Source organism: Bombus terrestris, chromosome 18 (genome assembly GCF_910591885.1).
Source record: "Bombus terrestris chromosome 18, iyBomTerr1.2, whole genome shotgun sequence".
In the NCBI taxonomy this organism is placed as follows: Eukaryota; Metazoa; Arthropoda; class Insecta; order Hymenoptera; family Apidae; genus Bombus; species Bombus terrestris.
In genome coordinates this window covers 3,139,157-3,154,717 of record NC_063286.1, presented here as the reverse complement: position 1 = coordinate 3,154,717, position 15,561 = coordinate 3,139,157, and the positions used below count along the sequence as shown (strand labels likewise).

The following is a 15,561-nucleotide window of genomic DNA, read 5'->3' as shown; positions in this document are numbered from 1 at the left end:
GTACCGTCTATGACTGTCATATCTCTTGCTTTCTTGCCACGGAAATGGCTTCCTAACGCTGGCAAACCATCGTCGTGAAATTTCCCTAGATTTGCGATTGAATCGCGATACTTTCTGCCCTACTGGCTGCTTCGCTAATGAAAGCCACGCTGGCGGAATTAATTGGAAAGAATCACGCGATCTCAATGACCAGTCGTCATATACGTAAATCTTGTCAGGTGTTTTGTGTGCTGAACGTTGCTGCGAGCCGGTGTCTGTGACCGGAGCTGATCTTCCGCGTTATCGACACGGGTTACCAACCTTGTGCCTATCGTTCTTTTGGCAGAGGGATAAAGCAGTTGGCAGGGGTTATATTTCGAAGCTCGAAAAGATCGTGTTACTCACAGTTTATTATTTACACTACCGCTAACACCTCAGGCGTATTATTCACGCGCAGAAATGTTTGAAATGTATAATGGTAGACGTTGATCCTTGCTACTTGCTGCTATAGAAATTCATAAAATTGGTGTTGTTTTGTTGACTGACATTAGAAACTTGAACGATCGATACTTGAGCTATAAATATGTAAAGGAAGACTCCAAGGAAACCAAAATGGAAGATTACATCAAAGATACAACTGCTTCAAGAAAAACTCTACATCTTTATTTATTATTATATATATAATATATATTATGTTTTGGATTGCAAGGTCTATGAACAAAGGAATTAACAAACAGATTTCTATTAATTTATGTTTCTTGTAGCCTCTAGTTAAAGCTATAAGGTTAATTTTTTTGGTAATGTCATTTTGCTATAAGTATGTGAACATGCTCCCTATTATTCCATTGTATTGTAATACTAAAAGAGTAGAGATCTCTATCAGCATAAACTTATACATTATATTTATAGCTTTATTTATTTCAATATATTTTTCTATTACAAATTCATCCACTGGTTCTTCAATCAGCTATCCTCAACATCAACTATAATAGTTGAATGTCATTACTTTTATTTTCTGGCTATATTATCATAAATCTCTTATTTCAGTTGTATCACACACTTTATATTTGAAGTGTTCAATCAAATAGTTCAATTTTTCTAATAATTGTTACTTGTTGAGCTTGAGTGGATGAATTTGTAATAGAAAAATATATTGAAATAAATAAAGGTATAGGTATAATGTATAAGTTTCTGCTTATCCAGACCCTCACTCTCTTAGTGTTACAATACAATGGAATAATAGGGAGCATGTTCATTGATAGCAAAAAAACATTACCAAAAAAGTTAACCTTATAGCTGCAGCTAAAGGCTACAAGGACCATAAATAGAAATCTGTTTATTAGTTGCTTTGTTTCTAGACCTTGCAATCCAAAACATAAGTGTACAATAATATGCACCTCTCTTTATTTAGAATATTTTTGTGTAATAGGAGTCTCCAGGTCACAGATATACATAAACAAAGATGTAGAGTTTTTCTTGAAGTAGTTACTGATATATATTTGGCTGGCATAATTATTGCTTGTGTATAACACACACACACACACACAGAGAAGCAATCTTTTCATGAAAAATCATTGAAATTGGTAAAAAAGCACATAAAATTCCTATGGAAATATCACGAGCTATTTCACTCTGATAGTTCTTACATCAAAGAGGAATACAAGTAGTGATCTTTTTCCAGATTCCTCTAGAATGTACTCCAATTAATCCAATGGATCGAAAAATTAGGAAGAATGGCGGCGCCGAAGGAAACCGGCTGGTGCAATTATCGCAGCGACCAAAGAAGCCGAAGAATCTCGGAAATGCTGAAAGCAGCCGGTCTTTCGCGTGCAACCGTAGGCAAGTTAAGAGCCACTTCGCCGCGATCTTGCAGGTTTAGAAAGTTCGAGCATTACCGAGCAAGATTAGGGTGAGAAAATTCGCCGAGCTCGCTCGCGGTTCGGCAACGCGGCAGCCGAGGGTGTTTTAATGGGCCTCGATTAGCGAAGCAAGGCGCCAGGGAGCCGTAGCCAACCGGTACAGAGAGAGAAAGAGCGCAGCGATCAATCGCTGGCGCGTTCATTTCCTTGTCGAAACGCCGTCGATACTCCCGGGACCGGAACAGCTACTTTCTCGAGCAGTTACGGAGTTCTAATCTTTTTACGCGGGCCCCCTCGAGCGTTCTCGAGCAGAAGCGCGAACTTTCTTACTGGAAAACAGAACGCGGCGTTTCTTACAGAAGCAATCTTTTATCTTTTTTCGAATACGTGCTAGATGGTATGTAACCAGGTGATAAATTAGAAAAACAGGCATTAAGAAAGCGATATAATTAAACGAGGCGAGGATGAAATTAAAAAAAGCAGGAAGTAAATACATAATTTGAGAATCAAAAGATAAATCATGAATGGACAGAAATAAATGTGCAATGTAAACAAAGTGAAAGCGTACGTACAGTGGCTGGCAAACTATTATTTCGAATTATTTTCCGTAGAAACTTTTTATTTTTATATCGTAATTTACATTTTGAAATTTTCTATTGTAATTATATCTGTAAAGTTTGAAACGAAGCGAATCTCTAGTTAGAAACTTTTATATAAAACAATTAGCAGATCGATATTTGAGTATACTGACGCAAACAGCGCGTTAAACACAATAGCGTGGAAGAAAAAGTCCGAAGACAATGCGAGGCCTTATCCGTGACAAATTCTGATGAAGCATAAAGCACAGGAAAGCCATTAAACTTGACGCCTTTAACGATCATACGTGAGTCATCGTAAGTCTTAGCCAACAGAGTCCCTGAACTAAATACACCATCGCTATCTAACGTTCCTTCAAATCTCACCTGCTTACTGCAATCATCTGACACAGAGTGAACTGACCATCCAACCACAGAGTCTGTCTCTCTCTCTCTCTCTGTCTCTCCTCCCCCTCACATCGAAATAATCCATCCACGAGTCAATCTGAACCCTCATCCCTATAATTTGATCCAGGGCAAAAGCAAAGATCACGTTGGATAACGAACAGTGATGGCTGGCGGGCTGAAGGAAGCGGCTCGCAATCCGATCAGGACCCAAGCGTGTCGTATCCTAGTTGGTGGAAATGGCCGCTTGAAATTCAGCATCGGTTGATCGCGGCTGGGAACGCGAGCCTCGTACCCGAGCGGTACACGCGGCAATTTGCGTGTTCGCGGATCCTCACACGTATTATTTCGCGGGACCCAGGGAAATGTGTAATTCAAATGAGTTACGAGCGGTATCGCACTCCTGGGAAGTAGGTGCTAAGCGGTCGGATATGCTGATAGAGCGGCAGTGATACGTACGACTGGAGGTGGGATCGCGATGGGGTTGAAAAGCGGCCGGTAAGAGAGAAACGGATATATAGAGAGACACGGAAGAGTAGAGACGAGAGCGTGCGAGGAGGGGACACGATACGGTTACAGCGGAGGGATAGGGCGCGACGAGAGCTCTGTTTGTAATAGTCTGTGATGGTACGCGGCGATGAGATGTGATCGCTTGGCGATGAGCTGTGGGCGACCTGATGGTCCCGCAGCGCTCTGCCATGCTCGCCTCAACTCCTGCACTCTCTCGACCAAACCTCGTACCAGATCCAGTTACTGCCTACGCGGCTGTCCGGCGCAATCTCTTTTTTCCCCCCTCCATTGGATCTTTATCGCCGTGCAGGAATCCGCCGCGATTTTCCGCGCTGCCTCGAAAATTGCCGCCCGGGTGCTCGCCTTTTCTGCTCCAGGAATACGCACATGGGGCACGCGTGGATCGATTTGATGGATGCCTGGCGAGTTTTTAATCTTCGCTAAGGGCGGCTCGGCTTGTTACCATGCTTTGTAATTGCTTGGAAGGTTAGGTTTGATGGGATGTATTGGAAACGAGGCGATGTCGAGGGGTTCGACTGTACGTTCGGTGGAAGTTCCGGCAAGGGAATTGCAGCGAAATGTTCCTACGATTTCTTTATCCGGGAGCGTACATTTTCTTGCGATACTGCGCTGTGACAGTTAATTTGGAGTGAGATATTCGAAGCCAAATTAGCAATTTTTTGTTATTAAGGCAACATTAGTTTGTAGTTTATGAATCGTGAACTGGTTTTTCAATGAAAATCACGGTTATTTTTGATTTCAGAAAATGTTATCACGAAGAACTTCAATGCTTATTCACCTCAATATGTTTGTATTGAAATATGTGTAATTGGCAGCGTGGTAGTGACACACTATGTATGTAGTTGTACACATCTGTAGTGTAATTGTTGCATTGGTAGCGCGGAAAAGAAGATGGCGAGACAAAGAGAGCGCCGAGACGCGTGCAAATGATATCCACGAATATCCTAGGAATCGTTTATTAAAGAGATCTAAAACTATTTTAATATGAATTCTAAGTGTAACCTTAGCGTTTCTTTACTTTTATTTCGGCAAACCCATTTGCATCCAAGCGCGGATTATTACACAATCGGACAATTGTCTTCTATCATCGAGCGCGGATTATTAACCGCGCTGCGACTGCTCTTTATTTCAGTCGCTAAGTATTCTTCAGATGTGAGAGATCACGTTTGACCCTACATCAGTTTATTATTTTCTAAACAAGTCTTACTTTTGTTGTGAAAATCTGTTTAACTGCCACTATGAGTAAGTACCGTCAATCTTAATTAAATGTAATAAATTCAAATTGAAAAAGTATTCTAATTTTATAATGTAAACTAAAATTTAGTTGCCCCGATAGATTTTTACTTTAAATGCCATATTTCCGGTGTACTATTATGTATTGACCATTTTAAAGAATTCCGCGAGAAATAATGTGATTTAATTTCCATTTTAATCTAAATAATTTTTACTTTTTTCTTCTGTTATAAAGAATGTAAGATGCGATGTTTGCCAAGTAACATTGTCTACTAATCGTTTTGAATAGTAAATTTTCGATAAACTCCATAAAGAATTCGGATGTCATTTACTGCACCTACGACCGACCACACGCGATGATAGGGATCAGTCGTCAGTTGAACACCGCTGATGCCTTCAACTGTCCTCTTAAAAATAGGGCCATGATGCAAATAGGTTAAGATCCACGATTCTCAACAGTTTGATTTTTAATAACAAGACGCACTTAACGCTGGAGAAACGACAGGAAACATTGGCCCAGGCGCTGCGATGGCTCTCATAGTGAAAGCAAGCGATCAGAAATCAACGAAGACCACGGAATTAAAGACTATACTTCGCTCGAAGGATCGTACCGTTTCAACGACCGTTCACCAGCCCGCAGGATCTCCACGGTCGTGATAAACGGTAGTTTGAGGCAGCGCGGCAAAGGAACGGCCGATGCAAAGTGATAACATAATCAGGTGATAATGTGGCAGTCATATCTCATCGCGAGAACCCGAGCGAGAAGTTAAAAGCAAGCGTAGACGAAGTTAGAGGGAGAAAGAGCATGTTGGCGTAGGAGGGGACGGTGAAAGAAGATGGTAAGGGCTCTGCAGAAGGTGGAAAAGAGAACGGAAGGTGGTTCTCTCTCATTGGCTAGCTCGCTTCGCGTCTAGACCCTTCGGGAGGGTAGGAGGAACGCGACGAATGACAACACCATTCGAGGAGAGTGAGTTTTCGCGAACAGCCGCTGTTATCTTCTAAATAAGGGGTTGCCAGGACTGATTCGACGATGATAACGTTTGTCGAGATGCATTCTCATTATTCTGCCTGATACTGTCGAGAAGCTGAAGTGATTAAATTGCAGGGCGAACGGCCCCCAAGCAAACGTAAACGCCGATTTTCGTTTGCTTTCATTAATCCTGCGTTCCGATCCCCTTTCCTCTATTCGTGATTTTCAAATGGCGTGCCAATCAGATTCGCGTGGCCTCCTCCATTACCGCATCATCGTATTATGCGCTGAACGGTGTGTAGCAGATTAAACAGCACCTTATAACACGTTCGTTGCGGATCTGCTTTTTATTTTCTACAATCTTGTAAACTGACAGATAATTTTCATACGATATCTATATACCATACTGTAAATGTAAATCTGTCTACAATTTTATGATCGTTAGTTCGCATTCTACTATTGAAAACCACGTACCAGCTCTCTGTTCATAACCTATAAAATGGACATATTAATAAAAATTGAAATTCCATCATTTTCCAAAATATTATCCTTCCATATCAGCTTGAATATTTAACAAACATGTTAGTTTGCATTCTACTACTGAAAACCACGTGCCAGCTCTCTGTTCATAACCTACAAAATGGACATATTAATAAAAATTGAAATTCCATCATTTTACAAAATATTATCCTTCCATATCAGCTTGAATATTTAACAAATATGTTAGTTTGCATTCTACTACTGAAAACCACGTGCCAGCTCTCTGTTCATAACCTACAAAATGGACATATTAATAAAAATTGAAATTCCATCATTTTCCAAAATATTATCCTTCCATATCAGCTTGAATGTTTAACAAACATGTTCTTTATAAAAGTAATACAATGTTGCAACGATGCAAGTCTTAGATGCTAACCAAAATCTTGCATCTGCAGATACTTCCTCCTGACCAGTGATTGAATTTTTCAAGAGTATCCTTCAAACTCGAAACTAGACTCGAGGAAGCTTTAATAATAAGATCCTTTCCTCCCGAGAGCCTTCAATTTCTACCAACGAAACTCGCTGCGCGGTATCGCGTTTAAATTCTCTTTTCATTCATTTTCCTCGGAAGGAAGCTGAATCGAGTTGACCTGGTTCCGGCGTGAGTACAATCGCGTTAGAAACAAATGCAGGGGAGAGCAATACTCGTGAAGATGGGAATGTATCAAATGCGAGTTAGGGCCACGGCCAGCAGCCTGTGCCTCGCAAACCCACCTCTCTCTTTTCCTATCCTTCTCATTCTTTCGGTTCCTCTCTACTCAACAGGCCTTCCCCGCTTTCCTTTCCCCCTCTCTCACTCTCCACTTATTATTTGTAGCCACAGCGTGGTGGTTTGCCGGCGCGCACCAGCATCCATTTAATCTCTCTCAGTGAGAAGCGTTTCTTTGATCAGCGCGCGACCGCATCTGCCTGGTAATATCTCAAGCTGGTCCTGCAACCGGCGTCCCGGGCGCGAGCTCCCCGTCTTGCCCGCACCGAGGCATTTGTTGCTGTCAACCGGCACCTCGGATAGTCTCTGTACCCGTTGACTGCGCGCTCTCCCCTTCCCCTTGCTTCTTCTTCTGCTGCTTCATCCTCTTCTTTTTCTGCCGCGTTTCCACTCATCTTCGTCCTCGTCATACTCCTCTTCTTCTTCCTTCACCGGACCCTTGGTCGCTGCCACGAGGCTTCGAAGGTTCGCGTGAGCCCAAGTCGCGTGCATATCGTCGTTCCACCACTTTCGACCAATGGAAATCCTGTATTTTTCGTCTTTGCATGCGTGCCAGGCTCTTTGTCTTTTTATTTAAAAAAGGCCGCGTCTTATAAACTTACCGATGGTTCTCGTTGATTTTAGAAGACTTGACGTTATTACGAAGAACGTACGGATCGAAGAATTTCGAAGCTCGTGCGGCTATTTTTCACTGTACTTTTTTATAAAACACAACGAAATTCGACTTTGTACAATAAAAACGTCCCGCAGAAACGTATTAACTTGGAAGGAGAATCGCGAGGGCAGTAGACATTAATCACACGAAATATTTTGGCTTCTGGTATTTCGAGAGGGTTTCCATAATTAATACTAACCGATTCCACCTGTCTTCCGCAATTTTTATCCTATTTCTCATGTTTCGAGAAGCGTAACGACGCATCCTTAATTCGTTCGAGCTTCGTTTCTTAGATGTTGCCGTGTACGTTTCACTTTCCTTATTCCGTCTACTTTATCTTCCGCGGTAGAACGGTTCTTAAGAAGATAAGAATCTTCCAGAAAATAGTAACAAATTGAACAATTCGTCGCGTATTTCCGTTCACTACCATCGAAACTTTCATTTTATAGATATCATCAAACTTTGCTGTTCGAAGAACATATTTCCCTCGCTTTCTGAACTATGAGATATGAGCCTGTTTAGAGAAACACGAATTATCTTAATTATATTTAACGTATGCGCATACGCATCGCAACACGGTAGAATTATTTGAATCATATAACTTTCAACATGTTGGAGAACTTGAACATTACATTTGATAATCAAACTTCTTATAGAACACTACTAGTCTTTCATATGATACGTAAAGTGAAATAAAATAATGTACATGCGCTATTAAATTACAATTACAAGCGAGTATATTAATATTAGTTGAACAAATTTTCCTTTCCACGAGTATAAGTCTTCTATCGTCGTAGAGAATCTCGTCTTCTATGGTCGTCGAGCTGTCAATGTAATTGCACGATATATTTCACTGTTTATCACGCCACTGATAACGACCTCGATGATCTGTTTCCAAATATAAATCTTCTAAAAACTCTCCACGACTGAACTGGGCGTAATTAAATTGCTAGAGTCTTTATTTTACAACGACGTATCTTTACACAAACACGAAACCTAATCTGTCAAACGTTGTGATCTTTATTTTGATAGAACAAAATGGATCATGATTCGATAAAATAATATAAAACGAAAAACGTAGTGTATCCATATTTACTTACAAAACGAAAGAAACCTAATACTTAGGTTAACTGAAATATTCATCTGATCCGAAAACCTAACCTCATCGAACTGACAACTTCGTATTCTGACAGGTGTCGACTTTCATGCAGATAAAAGGAGCTCGAATTGCGACCAACAATCGTCTCTTCCTTCAAGCTTCCTTACGATCGCGAATTATTGCCAACGTTTTGTCCACCTGATCCACAGGATATTCATCCAGGAACGTTTCACGATCGTAATCCGCTGGACGAGCGCTCATGCTCGCTTTAAAAAATACTTGAGCGGCCGGTATTTGTCATTTAATTAACAGCTAGTGTATTTGCACGATCGTTAACAGCGACCTGGGGTCTGTCGTGAAAGAAGTCGGCTCACTCGCGAAGAAAACAGGAAACGAAATGGAGTGCTCCTGTGTTGGGACAACTGGCTGCAAGGATATATTATAGGTCGCCAGCGGGGCACACACGCTCGCACGTAAAGATGCACGCATGTGCACACACATAGGACACTGTATAAGCGTGTGTGTAAAAGTGGCTATGTGTATGGTAGTAATATGTAACGCACTTTGGAGTAATGCTACGTCAAAGCCAGCGCCACCGAAAATATGAGCCGGCTGCCGAGCGCCCCGCTAATGCTCGCCCATTTATTATGCTTACATTATTTCGAGATTATTAGTCTTCTCCTCCTCTTCTAAAAACCTTACGTAATGTTTTGACTCGCGACCCGCCGCCGCTACCGCGCTAATGTCGCTGCAAATAAGCGACGCGGGCCTGCTCGAAAATTTCGCTGGCCCGTTCGCGAGCTACCCCTAATTCCTCACTTTCCTACTCGTCCTACATTCTGTCCCCGTTGTTTCTTTCTTTTTTACATTCGTCCTGATTACCGAGGGATAGCTAGCACGGAAATTTTGAGCCGCAAAGGTAGGTCGGTTCGTATTTGATAACGTCATGCCAGGTGAATTAAAGTAAAACAACCGAAAGTGTGCAGATATGTAGTTGGAGACGTTAGAATGAGAATAATGTGTGGGTTTATTATTATCCATTTTGATAGATTGGTCCCACTCTTTGTAGTTTTCATAAAGCTTTGAACAATCTGTGTTTACGTTTTCTATTTGATTATACCCACAGAGTACACTTAGAATGTTTGGCTTTTTCATTTATTTTGAGACATCCTATTTACGCTTTAGAATATTAATCTAAATAATAATATGTGGGCTTGTTATTATCCATTTTGATAAATTGGTCCTACTCTTTGTATTTTTCATAAAGCTTTGAACAATCTGTGTTTACGTTTTCTATTTGATTATACCTACAGAGTACACTTAGAATGTTTGGCTTTTTCATTTATTTTGAGACATCCTATTTACGCTTTAGAATATCAATCTAAATAATAATATGTGGGTTTGTTGTTATCCATTTTGATAGGTTAGATTTTTCATAAAGCTTTGAACAATCTGTGTTTACATAACATTCTCTATTTTAATTATACCCACAGGGTATACTTAGAATGTTTGGCTTTTTCATTTATTTTAAGACATCCTATTTACGCTTTAGAATATTAATCTAAATAATAATGTGTGAATTTGTTATTATCCATTTTGATAGGTTGGATTTTCCATAAAGCTTTGAACATTTTCTGTTTGATTATACCCACAGAGTGCACTTAAAATGTTTTTTCATTTATTTTAAGACATGCTATTTACGCTTCAAAATATTAATTTCGTAATGTAATATCGAAAGGTTTGGTGCATCGTGAGTTATGTTTCACGTTGATTCACGGTACTGGTACTATATTTCAATTTTTCTAGTATTGAGATATGTGTAATTTCGTGTGCGACAGTAGATTAGTCGCGTAGTAGTGACACACGTATATGAGTATGAGAGTATGGAAGTATGTATGCGTCTCGAAAAACAGAAGAATGCAACTGTTCCATTCGTAGCGCGGTAAAGAAGATAGTGAGACAAAGAGAGCGCTGAGATGCGTGCAAATGCGTATCCACGAAAATCTTGTAAATCACATATTAAATAAATCTGAAACTATTTTCATATAAATACTAAGTGTAATCTAAATGTTCCTTTACTTTTATTTCGCCGCTTAAGATTCATAATTATCAACATTTAGTATCTATGCAAAAATGAAAAACTATTAACTAAATTTAACAACTTATAGCGTCTATCATTGGTCGCTAAACATCTGTAAGGTCAACCAATGTTGAACTTCTCCATAAGTAGAAATTAAACTTATTACGAACAAAGATACTACAACGAGATAATCAAAATCTACTCTTCTCGATATCATTAGAAGAATTCTAAATTCCTTTACTCCTTTGCCTCTTTCCGAATAGGTGCAAGGCGGCGTGACGTACTTAGCTAGGGGTCGTCCATGGAACAACGGGCGAGGAAATCCACGTACACAGGTGAACGAGCGCGCAACGTGAATTAGACAGCTGTCAAAGTCCCGCGGAGGAGAAGATCGAGTGGCCATATATGTGGTGCGCGAAAGGGCATCAAGAGAGCTTAGAGGAGAGGGTGGAAGAGAGGTAGTGGAGAGGGAGGGTTTGGCAGGCAGGCGAATGGATTTGGATGTGGAATGGAAGCAAGGCAATAGTAGGAGCGCTAGACAAAGACAGTGGTATGCCGGGGGAACAGGCGGAGAGCAACGGGAGATGCTGGAAAGGGGACAAAAGAGGGAGAGGGGGTGAGCACTGATAAATACCACGCCATTTCTCTTTGTGCTCCCCGGCGAGAGCACAAACACAGGGCGGCTCCCTTCGTTTCAACCTGAGCGAGAGTAGCTACCTAAACCTTCCTCTCTTCTTATTCCATCTCTCTCTCTCTCTTTCTTTCTGTTCCTTATCCTTCCTCATCTCTTTTGTGCCCGACTTCGACTTTACCCTCCCGCTTTTCTATCGCTCTTTCTCTTTCTTTCTTTTTCTCCTCTTACCCTTTCCCGGTGTATAGTCCCGTCTCTCGATCGTTTTACCATCACTCTGTTTATCTTTCGATATTCCCCAGGTTTCGGCTTTATCGCGACTTGCGGCGAGATTAGCTTAGCAAGCAAGGATTAACGACGTTCGATGAATCTGCAGCGTGTTTTATGTCGGACAAGCTTCGATTGATTCGGACAGTTGCGGACAATTGTGGTATCAGCGACGATCTTACTCAGAGACAATTGCGAATAAATAAAATGAAACTTGTGTGTTTCTATTACAACTATTGGCTTGGCAACTAAGTGATTGCGGACTTTGTCAATACCATCTAATGGCAAAATCCGCAATCACTTAGTTGCCAATTCAATAGAAGGATATTTACGTGCAAATTTACATGAATAGAAAAAATTAAAAATTACATGAATAATTAAAAAAATACAAAAATTACATGCATGGAATTAAGGAAAAGAAATATTTTACTTCAGATATTTTCCACCTTCTTGAGTATTATAATCTGTATATCTTTGCACATTAACATTTTCCAAATAAATAATCAAACACCTTCTAATTATAGTTACAATTACTATACGCACTCGTAAAGGCTTGGAGATCCATAACAAGGTTCTTTGGACAAACGTAGATGTATTCTGCATGAAAAATTTGACATTTGAAGGAAATACATAAATTATATCAGGATACTTTCAAAAAGAGTGTTACAACTAACGCAATAATCCTCGATAAAACCAACGTATACTATTTGTCGTATATATATATACGTTGTATACGTGTCGTATATAGTACATAATAGTACAATATATTTGTCGTCGTACAACGTATATATATATATTGATCAAGACGACGAAGTTTTGTAAAGAGAAGGGTTGAAACTCCTCGCGAGCAGATGATCGATGATCGACAGGATCGTTTGAAGGACAAAACAGATACGTTTAATCCCGGAGGCGAGTCATCTCGCGTGTTTCCGATGCTTCGCAGAGGGGAACAAGCGGTGAAGTAATTAAGAAGCCTTTTTTTCGATGGATTTTCTCCAGCGGCAGCTCGCACGAATGGCGGCCAATGCCCGATTTCTCCTCAGGGATTGGTTTTAAAATTAATGCTGTGTTTCTCCGTTTCGGCTCTTAATGGATTCTGGGAGGAGCTCAGCGAGAACCAATCGCCTTCTGCAGACAACCTGAACCGAAGTGAAAGCATGACACCCACGAAACGATGCCGGCCGCTTCTCGAGATTAGGTCGTATTCACGACTTTTTCCCTTTTCCCTACCTTCGTCCCACCACTGATCCGTTTGCTTACCTGGTCATCGACTAGGGTCCATCGGTCTCAGCGATGTTCTTAATGGTAACGTAGTATAAAAACTCGTTTGGCGGTGCCTGGTGGATGGTCGCGACACGCACTAACATAGGAAATCGATGAGATATCGAGACTGGAATTTAACATTGGCTTTCGAACGGTAAATTACATTGCGTAAGTTTCATCAGTTTTAAGTCTCAAGAGGAAAGTAATTGGAAATTATAGTTGTTATTTGAAGTCGAATCTTCTAAGTCTTTTTAATTCATCGTTCTGGTTGGTTTATCGCTGAAAATAATTAAATTTTCTTATAGTAGGAACATGCCAGCGTAAGACATGGCAGCTTGAGTTCGTAAGAATCAATGGAGAAAATAAGGAAATTGTAAAATAATTTACCATTTGTCAAGACTGTGCCCATACACAAAACTCAAAGAATCCTCGCATTAACTTATCTTCCACGTTCTCGTAGATGTCACATGTACATGTAAATACAGTTACACAGTTCCAGCAATCTCATATTTCACATCAGTATTATGATCGGATCTTTTTCCAAGCATTAACACGATCGCCTCATCCCTTCTTCGATAAATTCATTCTCCTTAATATCAGTCAGCCATAACGAAAACCAGGAGATTTATCAATATCTTGGATATCCACCTACTCTGGTGTAAATCGCCCACGCACAAACCATCCGAATCACAGCCTATTCAATGTCAACCGGGACGAAGCAGACAAACGGAGGCTGTCCACACTTTTTGCCCCTGAAGCGCATGTAACATAACTGTTCCCCGTTTCCCGTACTATGAATAAGATAACGTTGGTGCGTATAGCGTTTTCATTCCACCAGAATATCAACGCAGTGCCTGTTGAATAATAATCGGTCGACTACGAACCGAGTTCCGTTAGGCCGAGCCGCGAAAAGAAGAAACCAACGATCCCACGACGCAATGATGGCCGCGTACAAAGGCCGCGAATCGCTGACGTAGCGGCCGTTTAGTAGGTACATTGAGGCGTGGGCGTAGAACGGACGGTGCGTAGGCTAGCCAGGATTAAGACGTCAGGCGCCCGCGGCGCTTGATTAATGCAGCGCATTCACGGCAACGAAAAGATCCTGCGCCCTTTGCGGGATCTCGCGCGAGCCTCCACAACCTCCGTCGAGAAACCACGTTCGCCGTTTTTCTAGCGGACACGTAACGAATAGCGAAGTGAACGAGCCGACCACTGCACCGTAACACCGCGGACCTCTGCCGCATCGTTTGACAACACTGCACCACTCCGACAATTCGTCCAGCACCTTTCAGCTGTTTCATACATCAAACTAATGCTAATCGGTATTGTGAATAATATTGGAATTTAGAAGGTTTTGGAGAATTAGAGATTTTTTAAATTCCGAAGAGTACCTAGGGAATTTAGTAACATTAGATTGCCCGAAAAGTTTCTTTCCTTTTATAAGGAAATAATAAACGCACAATGTCTTTTGTTTTTGTCGAGAATTGTGCATGTTAATTGCCGAAATAAAAGTAAAGAAACACTAAGGTTACACTTAGAATTCATATTAAAATAGTTTTAGATTTATTTAATAAACGATTTCTAGGATTTCGTCGATATACATTTGCACGCGTTTCAGCACTTTCTTCGTTTCACCATCTCCTATACCACACTGCCAATGGACAGTTACATTTATCTGTTTTTCGAGACGCCGCGCACACACATATTTCACACACTCATATTCACATACGTGGGTCACTACTACGCGGCCAATCCAGTCTAGCACACAAAATTATACATATCTCGATAGTTTTATATTAGTTTATTGAATTATGCACGTAATAATAGAAATAGAACGAAAAGAAAATAGAACGATAGAGAAATTGTTGTTCATCTATTATTACCTTAGAATGAAAGAAACTTTGCGGATAACCTAACAAGTATATGGTGATAACCTTAAGATTGCTGTATAGTAGAATTTCGTTTGTTTGAACTTTATTAACTCGAAGGAAGATACTAGGAAAGTTATTGGTGATTTTTAAAAGTTTCTCGATTACACGTGGTACAGTAGAACTTTGTTTATATGAAGTCCATTCATTACCTCGGTAGAATTCCCATTTATGTGACTTTCATGTATTTCAACGAAATTTTACTTTCTGTTAGATCCAATGCACTGCTGGCGATTGGACGTAACTTATCTGAACATAAACTCCTACTATAGTTACGAAAAATCATAGGTAGCTGAAAGCATCAATGAACTCTTATTATACGCATTGCTTGTCCTTGTAATATGATATAAATGGAATTCTACTGTATATTCGATTATGTATATTCTTGGAACATATTACTCGTATTTAATGTATTACATTAAACTATTCGGTTTGAATCTTCTCTGAAAAATCCGACATTTCAGATGATCATCATTCATACTCTGAACTATATACAGACGCAAGAGGAGTCGAGAAAGTGTTAATATATTCAGCAAAACTTGAAACTTTCAACTCCTTGGTACCTTGAAACTTATTTGGAAACCTTGAAAGCGACGTTTCATTAAAACTGGTCATTGAAACTCGAAAGTAATTATCAGTGTCTGCTGAGAATCTGGTAGCTTCAAGGACGTTGAACGCAAGCACACAGTTAACCATGGGAAACAGGTATCGTCTCACTTGGTATTATTATACCTCTAGAACGAAAGGGGCGAAGGTTTCCTCGCACATATATACACACGCTATCCCTTTCATCCATTTTGCTGCAAGATCAAGGTAATCGATTAAATTGGCATGTTA

The 15,561-nt window shown here is 40.4% G+C and overlaps 1 long non-coding RNA gene across 1 annotated transcript; it reads right to left on the bottom strand.

Annotated features, from left to right (window-relative positions):
* Positions 1-12,006: 12,006 nt before the first annotated feature.
* Positions 12,007-14,267, bottom strand: LOC125386892. Its single transcript, XR_007227448.1, has 3 exons — positions 13,184-14,267; positions 12,794-13,075; positions 12,007-12,672 (listed from the first exon to the last, which is right to left on the bottom strand). It is a non-coding gene; the product is annotated as an uncharacterized LOC125386892 (long non-coding RNA).
* Positions 14,268-15,561: the final 1,294 nt, after the last annotated feature.